At 41.5% G+C, this 15,323-nt stretch overlaps 1 long non-coding RNA gene and 1 other non-coding gene across 2 annotated transcripts; both read right to left on the bottom strand.

Annotated features, from left to right (window-relative positions):
• Positions 1-4,503: 4,503 nt before the first annotated feature.
• On the bottom strand, positions 4,504-9,368 carry LOC140264299 (uncharacterized). The gene is made up of 4 exons (XR_011906021.1): positions 8,674-9,368; positions 7,784-7,931; positions 6,988-7,096; positions 4,504-5,144 (listed from the first exon to the last, which is right to left on the bottom strand). It is a non-coding gene; the product is annotated as an uncharacterized lncRNA (long non-coding RNA).
• LOC140264689 (small nucleolar RNA SNORA13) lies at positions 8,398-8,529 on the bottom strand. The gene has a single exon (XR_011906078.1). It is a non-coding gene; the product is annotated as a small nucleolar RNA SNORA13 (small nucleolar RNA).
• Positions 9,369-15,323: the final 5,955 nt, after the last annotated feature.

Here is a 15,323-nt window from a genome sequence, read left to right as displayed (position 1 = left end):
TACATAAGGACTGCTAACTCTTACACAGTTTATATCATAACAAGATGTGCTGGTGTTTTTAATACTGTTGTCAACAGAATCCATTTTTTTTTAGCTCAGAAATTCAGCAAAGCCCTGTAGCAAAGAGTTCCACAAATTGTACAGACTCACACTCACTCAGCAATAGTGTTCTGGATGGTGAACGTCCTTATGTCCTTCTGTGTAGGGCGCCTGTTTAACTGAACATTCCATACCATAAAGATACGTCTGTCATTTTATGGTAAACCATACTGGAAAAAAATAGGGGATATGTACTTATCTATTGTATTGTTTAGCGATGCACTTAAGTAATGATTAAATAAAACTGGTAGAGTAGGATTTAAGAGAGCTAGGAAATAGCTCTATTTTTTTTTTAATGACTAGACTAGCAAAGCCTGCCTTAATCTCTTTTAATACGAAATAATCGATGCTGATACCTTCTGTTATTCCTCTCTGAGCCATTTCTATGATGATAAAATGACAAAGGCAGTATTTCAGGTATGATAGTTGCAACTTTTTTTCTCGTCAGGGTAGGTAGAATAATTAATTATGCTGCAGACTGAGCATGTTATCTCACACGATAGATCCGAAACGATGCCTAGCTCTTCTCATGTCCTGTCACTTCGTACAAAATGCAGAAGCCATTCCTCTGACACCCGTTTGTCCACAGTTGGGGCAGCCTGGATTTGCTAATTACAAAGCTTAGCGGAACATTTTCTTATGCTTGTCCTCCATAAAGTCAACCTGCTATCTTTAGTGATTCACAGTCTTCCTGTCTTCTGCCTCTAGCAACACCATACCAGGAGACTACAACCCTTTCAGAAAAGCAGTGCTTTTTGTGAGATGGAGTATATATATATGGCACCAAAGTTACGCTTTACAAAAGACATGGCATTTTCCCTAACAAAAGTGAGAAGTAAAATCTTGCATAATGTGTTTTATTTTCCACAGTATTCCTAAATTCTTTAATGAACTGTAATGGTCAGATGGATCCTGCTAGCTAGGGTGGTAGACATAATATGTTGTAAATTCCCTTCACAACACAAATTAGCCTGCAGGCTGAGACATACTACATTGTTTCAGGCAAGGCAGATTCATCTGGTAATCTCTTTCAAGTGCTTTTCAAGTGCTTTGGACAGTGCTGCTTCTTCAGTTATCAGTTTTCAGAGAAGGAAAGCACTTAGAACCCGGCTGTAGTGCAAATGCTGTTTTCATGGATGCTCTTCTGAATTTCATGGAGATTTCATTATAGGACACTGTTGAGCTTCGCTTAAGTACTTGCTCATATTACTTTGTAAGACTGCTAAAAAGTGCCCCAAACTGTTGAGAGTGGCTTTTATCAATCATTGTTCCAGTGACCCCTTCAAAAGTGACCCCTTTATGACTTTTGATAAGCATTCTTACAAGCACTGTTATAAAAAGCAAACCAGCAACAACTAAACACAAAAAGAAAACCTAACACTGTGCAAAGATTCTGGTGAGGTCATCACAGTCTTTTGCAAGGCTGCGAGACTACTGAAATACAACAAACCACACAAGAACTAGTTACAGTCTCATGTAATCAAAGCCACTCATTTGTTCAAGAACGTGTTCCAGGCTGGAGAATTACACTCTTGTAGTTTGTTGCTTTCTAAATCATTGCTGTCATTCTGGATTCCTTACTCAGGCACAGGCAAGTAGAACACATTTGCTTCTCTAGGAGCACTTGTGTTGTTATTGTGCGTTATCTGTACATAGTGCCTGTATCTTGCCAATCTTCAAATATTATTGATCAGGAAGAAAACTGCTTCTAAGGCTTACATCCAACCTAATGTTTTCTGTTTGTTGTCATCTGCCTGGGAGCTTTTGCGTATTGTTAGTAGACACCATCAGCCAGATTGGTGGCATATTATTTACCCCACTGCATGAGAAAATAGGCTTGTACTTAGTCTGCTGTTGGTAGATTTTAATTCTCAGTTCACAGCTGTTTTCTAGCCAAGCCAAATTGTTTGCATTTAAGTGAGAAAACTTGCGGTGTTTTGGATTTGAGTTAGCTGTGTTCCCCATGAGATTATTTAGGAAGCAGGAGTTTAGCATGTCTAATTATCAGTCTGGGGAATTACTATGGTTTTTTTCTCAGCACAAGGGAGCCCAAACTTAGCACATGGATTAAATGTTAGTATTGGTGGCGAAACAAACCAAAACATGGACATCACTATCAGCTGATGAAACAGAAAAATCAAGTTATTCCATAAACACACACTTCCTTTCCCTTCAAGCTTCTACTCTTCAGTCATTTGAGGAGAGGCACCTTTTCTTGTGAGGCTGTAAGTTCTGTGTGAGAAACCTACAAGAAATTGGTCACAAAAAGCACTTTTGTGGCACAGCTACGGTAGCCCTGCTACTCTGCAGTCCTAAAACAAGAACGTATCTCCCTCTTACAGCTCTGAGCTAGACCTATACTGTCCACGGTTGCTACCTTCTCTAGCTTCCTGGGCCTACACTGCCCAGAGTCAGTGTTCTCAGGCCTGGAGTTTGGAAGTACTTGCACAAGACAAGAATCAAGCACAGTTTACACTGAGTCTGGATGTCATACAGACCTGTCATAGAATGGACAAAGAACTGTTCTTAGCTTAGCTGTGCTTCCAGTCTGCTGAAGTGACCTCTGGCCAACAACTTTAACATGTTATTGTGCCTCTGTATTTACTTGAGACTTCTGTAAATACTATGAATGAGCAATCCGCAGAACTCACTAGCTACACCAACAGCGCAGATCTCTCTCTTTGTAAAACGCATTTTAAAGAGGGCTTGCTATCTGTACCACAAAACTTGCAAAAATTTTGGCACAGTCTGGATTGGTCCCCCTGCCTGTTGGCTGATTTCTTTCGTTGGGAGCTAGCCTTGACCTGCTGTTTTCTACACTGCGCTTCTCATCAGCGACCTGAAGGTTACAACTCAGATTCTAAAAAAGCTCGTTCTACTGAAGATGTTGGTTAAAAAAGTCATTACAAGTTGCCAAATTGATCATGTTTATACAGGTGAATAGTGGACTGAATATATAGCAAATTTTCTTTTGGGAAAGCCTGTTTAATTAAAAGCTCTCTGGAAAGATGTTTTAAAACAACATACAAAAACATATCAATGGTGTGATTCATATGCTCTGTGTACATTGAGTATTCATGAAGCAACTGTGTGCTTTATTCTAAACTGAATTTGATAGATGGCTGTGTCAATAATTGTGTCCAGGTTATTTAAAAAAGTCAAGTAAAACTTGAATTTTTAGAGCATTCCACTGTTGCCTGTGTGTCTTATTTACATTACACAGAGGAGGAAATCCTTATAAACATGCGTTCATTTGACAGGACCATCTGGTAAAAACAGGTGTAGTATGAAGTAAAATGCACCCGAGTATACAGCTTCTCCAGATTAACTGTTCTTCCTGGTAGCAAAAAGCTGTCAGCCTTGTATTTCATACTTCCAGTATATATCCACGGTACTGATTCTTTCCTTATCTAAAAAATCACCAGAAAGCTTCAACAGACTACATTAGCCACCAAACCAAACATATACACGTATCAGTATGGCAAATGCTATCTCCCCTTTACGTGCCTATTTTCTCTCCTATCTTCTCAGTAATAGTTAAGAAACCCTCTACTCTCCCCGCTGGTTAGTTTATGTAACACCTGCTTCGCTAAAAAGTTAAGTTTTCAAAAACCAGCCAGTTTTGTGCATTACTTCCTCAGAAAGGATATCAACATATACTTGACTTTCTTCACGTTGTTCTCTTAAACTTATTACGATTTCCTTCAATATTTCCTTCAACAGAGCCTGCCCTCGTGAAGCTGGATGCAGCATACTAGGTTAAAGAACAGTTTGGAACAAGACACTTTTCTTTCTGTGCACACCTTTCAAGAGTTCTTTTTCAGCTTTAATAATTTATTCCACAGAATAGGTAGCAGAATTGAGGATTGGTATAATGCTGATCTAGCACAATTTATATTTATAAATTTGCATTTATATTTACTTATTTTTACCCTCATTCTGTTTATCATTACTGTTTTCGTGATCAGTGCCCCTTACATGTCCCTGTCTTTACCTTCTTTCCTTTTTCATTCTTCATTCCACAACACCACGGGACGGTTAATACATTCTGATGCCTAAGATCACCCATTATTTTTCTTGCTGAAAGGAAGTGAACATTTTAGCCATCAAAAAAACGGTACTGGCTGTTGGCAGCTTTTGTTGTTGTTTTTTTAGTCTTAAGAACTAGCCTTGCCAGTCTTGCAATTCAGAAACAGACCCAGTTACAGAACTCTTGAACAGATGGTAACTTCAGGAAATGTAGTCCCTAGCACAACCTCAAGCTTTCAAGGGCACCCAGTAATTACATTCTGAATCACTAAAAATTAATCACTTGTCTGAACCAGAAATTAACTCCCACTTGTGCTTGGATGTTGCATTAATAATCTGCTTACATTAATACACAGTTTAAGATACAGAAATTTAGCATTTGCTCTTTTAATTCAAATAATTAATGAACTTTTTTTCTGAAAAAAAAACAAAACAGCCACAAAACAAAATTAACCAGAAATTAATTTCCTATTCTTAAAGTGCATTTCACTCTACTTAAGTTTACTTGAAGCACCACAACATGTAGCTGATCAATGTAGCTAGTTACAGCACTAGCTTGCAGTTCTTCGTGTTGGAAAAAGCACCTCTTCTGTGATTATTAAATGTAAGTTTGCTAAGTTTAAGTTTCTGCTTTTCCTCACCACAGCATATAACTCAGCTAACACACTCTGCTACAGAAGGGCATGGTTTCAGTGATTACATTCTATACACTAATTAACTCCTGTATTTTAACCAGAAGCAGTGAACTGGTAACCCAAAAGTGATAAAAAACAAGTCTTGGCAGTTGCTTCAGTTTGGCAGTTAATTCAGCTTGGAAAAGACAAGAGTTCTAATAACAGAAACATAAATCTTTATTTTTTTATGTCTACATGAACAGTGTTCTAACACAGTTAGAAAGACTTCATGTTACTGTAAGCATTTCAAGGCCTAACATTCCCAAGTCCTTCACAGCTTTTTGTTTCTTAGGAAGTAGTCTTGCATTGCCACTGGATTCAGGCTGGTTCGAACAATTCTACCTAGAAAAAAGGGCAAACAGCGTGAGACTGGGCACATGCAGCACACATCTGCGTTCAGTAGCATCCTCTGAATTGCCAAATCCCCGTGAACAGTGTGAAGTTACATCGATCAACTTCCCCTCAGCACTCTGGAAAAAAGTCAGAAGCTGTTATCTGCAAATCTGAGTTTTAAAGACATGCTTTTTGCATATCTAAGCAACATTTCAGGTCACAACCAACTACAATTTTGTGGCAGCTCAGACACCTTCTATATGGTGGGTAGCTACAGAGAATTTTCTAGTAGAAACCCAGGCACATTACATCTGTGCATTACATGATGACAGTCCCAAAGAATGGTAAGCCAATACAAGGAAAGATCACATTTAGTTATTACATGTTGAAAAACAAGGAGCAGCCATGTTATTAGGTAGTTATTCATGTTATTCATACTGGATTACCATTAATATGAACATTTTTCTTCTCAGTGACAGGCTCATATAAGCAATTGCCTCTGCTTGCAAAAAAACACTGAAGTGACTACAGTGTTAGAAGTCTCGAATGAATTTCATTAGTTCATTTTCTCACTGGCACTGGTAAAACATTGGATACTTCCAATGAAATTTTCCATTTTGTTACTATTTTCAACTCCAAAAAACAAACAACAATGTAGGAATCTTTCACTACTTAAGCCCATACCTTTGTATGGACACACATATGTGCAAAATGAAAATACTGAATCTTGTGTTTATTAAAAAAAACAAACCACACGACATTGCACTAATCATCAAAACAATGTAGATTTTATAAGCCAACTTGGTAGCTGATGGGAGATGGCTGTAAGAATAACTGGCTTCGCCATGGACAACTACTGGATCACAAAGCTCCTTCTAAACTTAGCTCAGTTCATTTGCTTTTGCTTCTTGGCGGTGAGTGACAGGGAAATAACTAGTCTCCTCTCCAAAGGCTACAATTACATTTTGATAGTTACTACTACAAATGCCACCCCATAATAAAATCTGTTTCTCTTATGTTGATCTGGAACACTGGGTAAAAAAAAATAACTGGCAACAAAATCATTAACCACTCCAAAGCCTGAATAACAACAATATAAAAATTATGAACTAATGACAAATACCACTCTGATTCCTCCTTAAGCTTCCCCAATTTTTACACTCCACTTTTAACAAAGTTTTCTTGCATTCACACTTGTTTTCTGGAACTATCATGTGCCGCACTTGAACTCAGCACACTTCACCACATCACTTAGAAATGCTGGATGTCTCAGTGAAACACCAAGAACAAGTATCCAGACACACATGCTAAAGATGCTTTTTATTCAGTGTTCTGGAATGTAATTTCTGCATTATGAGGTTTAATCAACACACATTGCACAAGATGTGCAAGGAGCACATATTTTACTGGGGCTTCTACTCCAGACAATCTACCAACAGTACTGCACCTCCCATGTTTCAGCAACTGGCCTGTTACAGCGCACCCTCATCAAGTCTGCAGACAACACCAAGCTGAGTAGCAGTTGGCATGCCAGAGGGAAGGGATGCCATCCAGAGGGACCTGGACAGGCTTAAGAGGTGCCAACTTCATGAAGCTCAACAAAGTCAAGTGCAAGGTCCTGCATCTGAGTCAGGGCAATCCCAAGCACAGATACAAGCTGGGCAGAGAATGGCTTGAGAGCAGCCCTGATGAGGACTGGGGAGAGTCAGTTGATGAAAGATTCAGCATGAAACTGCAATGTGTGCTTGCAGACCACAAGGCAAACCATATCCTGGGTTGCATCAAGAGAAGTGTGACCAGCAGGTCAAGGGAGGTGATTCTGCCCCTCTACTCTGCTCTCATGAGACCCCACCTGGAGTACTGTGTCCAGCTGTGTTGGGCCCCCAACACAAGAAGAACTTTGATCTGTTGGAGCAGGTCCAGAGGTCCACGAAGATGATCAGAGGGCTGGAGCACCTCCCCTGTGGGGAAAGACAGAGAGAGATGGGGGTCCTCAGCCGGGAAAAGGAAGGCTCTGAGGAAGCCTTCTCTTATTTTATAGCAGCCCTCCAATACCTGGGGGGGGGGCTACAGGAAAGCTGGGGAGAGGCTTTGGGCTGGTAGCAACAAGATGAAGGGAAATGGCTTTAAACTGGAAAAAGATAAATTTAGACTGGATATCAAGAAGAAATTCATTTCTGTGAGAAAGTGTGACACTGAAACAGGTTGCCCAGTGAGATCATGAATGCCCCCTCCCTGCAAGCATTCAAGGCCAGACTGGATGGGGCTTTGATCAACCTAGTCTAGAGGCAGGTGTCCCTGCCTATTGCATAGGGATTGGAATAAAATTATCTTAAACGTCCCTTCCAACCCAAACCATTTTATGATTCTACGTCTCCTGAAATGCGGGTAAATTCATAGTGATTTGTTAGCAGTGAGTCCTCCCCCATCACACTTCTAATATTGTCCCAAACGTTCCTGGCTTAAAAATTTTGACCTGCCTTTCCACTTTGCTTTTGTTGTTGATGAGAGCCTAGTCATCAGGCTTCAATGTTTCAATTCAGATCACTGCTCTGAAGTTATTCTGCTGAACTTAAAAAATATTAAGTCTGCTTCATTACAGGACAAAACTGCAGGCTGCAGCAGCAGAAGCATTTATTATCACTTACCTCATAAAACTGCAGGAGAGCTGGCATGTCACTACTTTGTCACCTTCTAGGACACACCCTTCTCATGCTTAGAGGCTGTCACCACATGCCTGTCCCTGTGAGCTTGTGAACTGCTAGGAAGATCACCCATGGCTACTGTACAAACACACTGTAAGAAGAGAGTGAAGCACTTCAGTAAGAATAAACCCTGCTAATTACCAAGAGACACGTCTGCTAGGGATACAGTACAGTCTGCACTTTCAAAAGGGTATCAATGAACACTGTTTTTTCTGCAGTACATCAGTAGATGTTGCTGACAAATATGGAGCAGTCCTGCAAAGGGATTTGCCTCATGCTGCTCTTCTCCTACAGCCATTAGTAACAAAAAGCCAATGCACAAAGGCAAAAATATTCTCTTTTGGTAAGTATTGTGAAGCTGTAGGTACCTATTTGTACTAAAAAAACTAGCACAACTGTTAGTGTTATTCGGGTAGACTGGACAGCTGAACAGTACTAAGAGTGGCCATCAATAATCCAGTCTTTCCCCCTTTTAAAAAATCAAATTATTCTTTTAAAAGGTCTGAGGCATAAAACCTACCATGCAATTGTTCAACCATAGTTTCTACAGGTTTTTATTCTGTCCTTGCAAAGGCAGGGAGGAGAAAGGCAATCAGCCAGCCCCTTACACAGCCTGAGCAAGAATTCTTGTTTGCCTTTTTTGACACCACATTCATTTTAGAAGGCAATGAATGGGCAACACAAAGGCAAAAACTGAAGTAAACCGATAATAAAGAAGCCCTCATTTAAAAGGGGTCTGTCAGTGGATGCTGTGCACCTGACGCAGCAGTGCCGGCCCAATGGCAGAAGCCTGCCCAAGAGTTCAGCACAAGATTATATCAACAGCAAGTTACCGTCTTCCAGAAGGTTCTCCTTCTGCTCTGGACAGACTGACGGGAGGCCATCAACGCGCAGGGCCGCTCCCCGCACACAAAGCACAGGGCCTGGGCGGGCAGCACGCGGCTGCAGGGCCGGGCAGGCCCGCCGCCATACCTGCCCGTAACGGCGCCCCAACCCACCCCTCAGCGCCCAGCCGCCTCACTCGCCCCGCCCCGCCCGGTTCTCAGGCCCCAGCGGCGAGCGCCGACCGCCCCGCGCCGCACCCTCGGCAGCCACCGCCGCCGCGAAAGCGAAAACGCGGCCCTTCCAGTTCCCAGAGTGCCATGGGAGGACCAAACTACGCCTTCGTAAGGGGGAGGAGGGAGGTGCGCCGGCCCTACGGCAGTGCGGAGGGGCAGCGGCGGCCTTACACGGGCAGGAGGCGGTGGCCCCGTTGCTGCTTCCCCGCGCCGGAGGGCTGAGGCCCGGGCAGAACGGCTTGCAGCTCACAGGGCACAGTGAGGAGAGGCCTGGATAGAGCGCTCCCCCTGCGGGATGGAGACGCCCGGAGGGAAGGGGCATCAGTGCCCCGTGCCGGAGGTTACCGCACAGTCGCAGTGCTGCCCGCTGGCTGCTGGATGACTTGTGTCCTGCAGTGGTGTTTCCGTCATCCTTGAGCCCCAGGGCGCTTCCTTTGCTCAGGGAGCTCGTTCTGTCAGGCGTCAGCATCGCAGGGACAGGTTCTTTGTGTGGGGGTAGCATCGCTGAAGGCGATCCCCCTCACTGGCTGAGTTAGTCTGTTGGTAGCGTTCTTGCGGCATCTTGGAATCATTAAGGCTAGAAAAGACTTATAAGATCATCATTATTTAATCCAGCCCCCAGTCCGTTCCCAGCGTGTCCACAAACCACGTCCCTCAGTACCACTCAGTTCTCGAGCGCTTGCAGGGACGGTGACGCCTGTTTCCCTGGGCAGCCTGTTCCAGCGCCTCACTGCTCTTTGAGAGAAGGAATTTTTCCTAATATCCGACCTGAGCCGCCCCTGGCTCACCTTGAGACCACTCTCCCTTGTCCTGTCACTGTTACCTTGGAAGATTTCTGATGAAATTCATGAGCTATTTAGTGAAGCGCTTCGGAAACTTGGTCGTTTTCACTCCTTTAGAAATCTCTTAAGAGGATCTTCAGCAAAACAGACTGGAAGAGTAGAATCCGGCAGCTCCATTTTGATGTTAATGATGAGGCATTAGTTTCTGCTGGTGGTATTTTAAGCTGTTTTTAGCTGGATTTGTCAAAAGGGTAGAGAAATATGATGTTCCTAAAGGTTTGGTGAAAAAGTAAAGTCAGTAGAGCCAAAAGAACTGGTGAGTGTTGGATGCAACACCCGACATCCTTCCAAATGAAGTTTTCCTTCTCTGTTGTGTGTTACTAAATGCTTCTTTATTTTCAAAGTATGGTTCAACAGCTGACAACTGGATTCCTTGAATTAGGACTTTCCCTCCATCCTGCAGAGATCATCTTACGTCACATTACGCGAATGTATTATAAATTTACCTTTGCTTGCAAAGGAGAATGGTGTTAATCATCTGACCCAATTCAACAGTAAGTCTCTCCAAGGACATTTCTGGTTCCTCATTCCTTTCAATAGCCATTGATCACTTGGGACACTAATAAGCAGTCAAAATCTGAATCTGTAACATCTTGTTTTATTCCACTCTTTCTGGATGTGAGCTTAGTTTTCCTGAGTGAATTCCAGCACTAACCTCTAAGGATAAAATTCCCTGTTATATTTCCTTTAGCAGGAATACCAGTTCCTGTCCTCCCTGGCTTGCAGCCTTTTGTTCCTGTTCCCAATTTTAGTCTGCTGTAGCATCATGCCACAAAACATCTCGCTGAAAAGAACTTTTAAAACCAAGTGACTTGGCTTTGGAGATGATTAAAATGTGCAGTAAAGTATAATAAAATGACTAAATATTATGTTTGTAGGTCCAAGAACAGTTGCAGGTTAATTTATGTGCAATGTTTTGCATTGTTTACTGTAGTAAAAGATTACAGACTGGCTTATTCTTGTTTTTCCTCATATAGGAAATGGTGCTGCTGCCTACAAAATATTTTAGTGATTGTTGTTACAGGAAATCCTAACATGCTGATAAGGAGAGTATGTATCTCAAGGGAGCATTGTGAGCTGAAATATCAGTAAAATGCTTAGTGAGCAGTGAGTCATCAGTAAAATATTTTCCCACCCTGTTGTCTTGAGCGATCTGGAACACTTTCCGAAGCAAGCAGGCTTTCTGTGTACCTTCTCTGAGTTCCCGTCAAAGTTCGAGGGTGTGGTTTCCTTAGCTTTTGGACGACTCTGGTTACAGTATCTCTTGCTGGCATCCACCAGAGGTCAGTATAGTGCCGAGAATGTTGAGCAGTAGGGAAGGGAGGGAATTACCGAGATTCTACCGGCTGCTAGGATTATAGCGGCCAGCTAGCAGCTAGCATATCCTGTCTTTTGTCGGTACCAGATATATTAGGGGAAGGTTATGAAGCTGGCAGTAGGTCAGCGTGAAGCTACCCGGAATAGTAAGACTTACAGAGGTTGTTTAAACCTGGAAATATGACGGGGCTGTATCTTTGGAAAGGTGTTACCGTCAGTCATCAGCATTCCAGATATTTGTGAGAGCAGAAAAAACGGCCAAATCTTGCTAAGTTCTTGTCACAGTGGCTCCTTGTACCACTATAAATCAGAGTTAGGAAAATATTTTGCTTGATACTCAGTTTCTCACCAGTTATTTCAGCTGAATGATCTTGCTTTATGAAGCAGCTCAATTTCCCAGGATTATGCCTTCATCATTTTCTATGCTATCACCAATCTTAACATCTTTTTCCACAGAGGAGAGGTACTCCTCTCAGAATCCTTTCAGATTCTCTGTGTTATTCTTTTTATGGAATAACACCATTAGGAAATATTTTCACTTGTTTGAGGTAGAATAATTGGTAATGGCATAAAAGATGCAACCTGAGTCTGCACTACTGATTTCTACAGAAGCACTTCAGGTTTTGTTGTTGTTGTTGTTGTTTGTATTGTACTCTTTTTGTATTGTCACTCTTCTAAACTGTTAATGGACTTCAACATCTCCTTCCCTTCCTTCTTCTCCTTCCAGCACCTGTTGATTGAATGAAGGTTTTCACTGGGCTGCAGTGAAATACCACATTCCTTTAGAACTGGCACTATCAACTGGAAATATTTTAGCTCCAAACCATTATTTTTTTATTTCTCCAATGTATTTTACTTTTTCTCTAATGTTACCTAATGCATTTGCCATGGTATTGTCCATTCAGCTAGCTTGCACAAGCTCTTCTGAAGTTCCACTCAGCTTCCAATTGTAGCTGTTCAGCTTAAAAACGAAGCAAAGCAGTAAAATATCAGTGCTTTAGAAATTCTGCTGAATGTGTGATCTTCTTCTTTCAAATATTTCCATTGCCACTCTTCTTCATCTAGAGGATTGTGTATGGAGCTTTTTTCCTCAGGATGAGGGAACAAGCAAGGTGACAGTTAACAAAAACACTGACCCACTCATCTTTGCCAGCACTGTTATGGCTTTGAACTGTTGTTGAGAAGCTAAGGTGGGTAATGTGTAAATAGACAGCTCTTTGTTTTTCTGCACTGGGTAGTAGTGATAGCGAGAGTATCTTTCTAGGGCGTTTTCCAGAACTAATATTCTTGTCACAGAAGAATTGTTGCATTATGGCACTCTCTGAAGTGTTAAGATTTCATAATATTCATGATAGGGTGTTCAGTCCATTTGGTACAGGGCAAACTTGAAGTATGGCTTATGGGTCTTGTTTGACTCTGTTCTTCTGCTTTTTTGGAATAAGGATCTTCTTTTTACCCTGTAGAAATGGACAGGACAGTTATGAGAAAAATTGCAATCCCTTCAGTTTTATTTTCCAGGATGTGCTCTGTTAGCAGAACCCCTTGGACTGGTCCAGGTCTGCCTGTTCGCTTCTTCCAATCATCACTTTCCCTGCCAGTAAAGAATAAGACATCCCAGGTTCACCATGTGGCTTGTCTGTTCTTGTCCAGATAATCAGAATAGCACATCTGAGTACTTAAAAATACAGTACATTTTGTTGGCGAATGTGATTCCATAGTCACAGCTCCTTTGGCTTTGTTTGAAGGGAGTCTATGCAGAGCAATGTGTGTGTGCATCAGCAGTCTGCCTCCTGGCTCTGTACACGTTTAAGACTTCACAATTCCCTCTACTGCTGCCGCACTGTCATCATTTGTTGCCCTGAAAAGTGTGCTGGCATTTTGTTTCCATACGAACTGCTGCCTGTATCCAAATGATTTACCATGTATGGTGGTGTGCCTTTGGGTCATGGGGACTCAGGGTACTGGAAGCGTGGGAGCAAGAGCACATCCTCAACTAAAATTAAAAATCAGTGCTTCTATTCTGTCCTTCCCTTCTTGCAAAGGAAGGAAATGTTGTGGCATTTTCTTGTCTGTCCTGATGTATCCCTGCTAGGAGGTCCTAGTACTGATGTGGTTAGGAGTTCCCTAATTTTGACAAATTATGGGGAAAAAAAAATAATAAATGTGCCTTTTCCAATTCAGAAAGATGTGACTCATCCCTATGTTTGCCTGAGACAGAGATGACCAATTTTTCTTGTCAGTGGAGAGAGTTGTTTTTTCTAGTTATAAGAGTGAGGTCTACTTCCTAGCTCCTGACCAGAAGAAGCACTTGTGTATGTAACACAGTTCTCTACTTATGCGGTAGATCAGGTGATTCCTGGAAATCTAGAATAAATCACTGACAGTTCTGGGGGGATCCTTCAAAAGGAGGCAGTTAGATAGATGCAGTGTGAGCTGCCTCTTTTTGAAGCGTTTTGTGCATATTGTGACCTACTTGCAATGAGCCCTCAGGAAAGAGGGCCACTAGAAGGAAACTATATCCCAGGCAGCTTGCCATGACATGTTGCAAAGAACTTGCAGGACTGTGGATGAGTTTGATCCAGGCATTTTTCTTCCTTCCTTTACCCTCTCCTTCCTCTGTATGCCCATATAATACTCTGATGAGCACTGATCTTCTGCGTGTTTCAGTCTATTTTAATATATTCTTTTAAATGGGGTGTAAAGTCCCAGAGGATTTTTCTTTTCAAATAGAAGCAGTGTGTGATTCAGAGAATGAAATATTCAGTTGTGAGACTGTGTGGTAATTGAGAAATAATGTTGTCTGGTAGTCAAAACATACAATTAACAACATTTTACGCCAGTTGTGTTCCTTAACCCTCACCATTGTAGTTTCACTGGAAAAATGGCTTGGATTGACATGGTCTAAGATAATCAGAGCCTTTCTTTCATCCTGTGATTGCACATCCTGTTCAATTAGAAAATTGGAGACTCTAAGATCCTTTCAGTTCGCAATAAGAAAATGTGAGTATTCATTTACAATATTTGTCCCATTGAGAAAGAACTATTATGAGTTATGAATTAAAAATTCATATGAATTATAAATAATAAATGATAAATTATACAGCATGGTGTTCATCTGTAGATTTACAGTTCTTATCCTGTGTATATGGAAATGTCCAGAGCATTATTCACCAGGAAAATGGGATAGAAATTTTCACTTGACCTCAAGATCTACTGGCTTTAGCTTAATACAGAACAACCACAAATGTCTATCCTATAGACACTGTTTGTGTTCACCCAGCTGCAAAGCAGATGTGTACATTGATTGCTGAGCCGAATAATCACATCTCCTTGCAGTGATGCCTTCTCCTTGGGGTAAATACAGTGCCAAAGTTCCAGAGAAGAGGAGTAGTAAGACTTCTGTTTTTTGGTGAACAGGTATGTCATACTTGCTCAAAATGCTGGGCTTTATTTTTGGTGCCCATTCTAAAATATTTCACTCTCCATTTGCACAGTACGGAGACGTGCTTCAAATCCAAAGGCTTCATGGTATCACTGCAGTTACACTTTGCATAGTGGAACTTAGTTTCCCTCTGTATCTGTGCCCTGCTCAGCCAAGTCCTGATTCTCCACTGGGATGCACTAACACCTATGTGTATTACCCATCAGGAGCATGAAGCTTGTGGAAAACCTTCAAGAGCGAACCACATGGAAACAGTTTTGAAACATAGATGTCACTATTTCACTGTGTTTGTTGGCCTCTTTATCACTAGTGCTGGCTTTGCATGCTCTCTACTGTGTTTACTTTTCAGTGGAGGGCACTGCTCTTGCCTGGTCAGGAATAAATTCCTCATCTAAATGTCTGAAATAAAAGAAGTAGCTTTTCAAATTTGACATATAATTACCTGACATTGTTGTATTAACCATCTTGACAGGTTAAAAGCTAGAATGTAAATGCAGCTAGTCTGAACACTTGACTCTAAACTGGCAACCAGATAATGGCATTTTGAGGTAGCATTTTGCCCGAAATTACATTTACTTCAAACCTAAGAACTTAGCTCTGTCCCACGAAGAAGTCTGTGCAAGAATATCTTTTGTGTCTCAGCAGGTCTGGTCCCCATTGTACTGAGTCCTAGCTCCTGGCTTACAGTTCAGGGAAGGTAAGATAAACAAACACCAACCAGTTTTTCCTCATGTTAATGCTAGAATCAGCTCCTCTAAAATTGATAGAATTCCTTTTCCTTTTTAATTTAATTTTATTATTATTATTTAATTTTCTCTCTGGAC

This window comes from Excalfactoria chinensis, chromosome Z (assembly GCF_039878825.1).
Source record: "Excalfactoria chinensis isolate bCotChi1 chromosome Z, bCotChi1.hap2, whole genome shotgun sequence".
In the NCBI taxonomy this organism is placed as follows: domain Eukaryota; kingdom Metazoa; phylum Chordata; class Aves; order Galliformes; family Phasianidae; genus Excalfactoria; species Excalfactoria chinensis.
The sequence above is the reverse complement of the archived record's forward strand: the minus strand, read 5'-3'. Positions and strand labels throughout refer to the sequence as shown.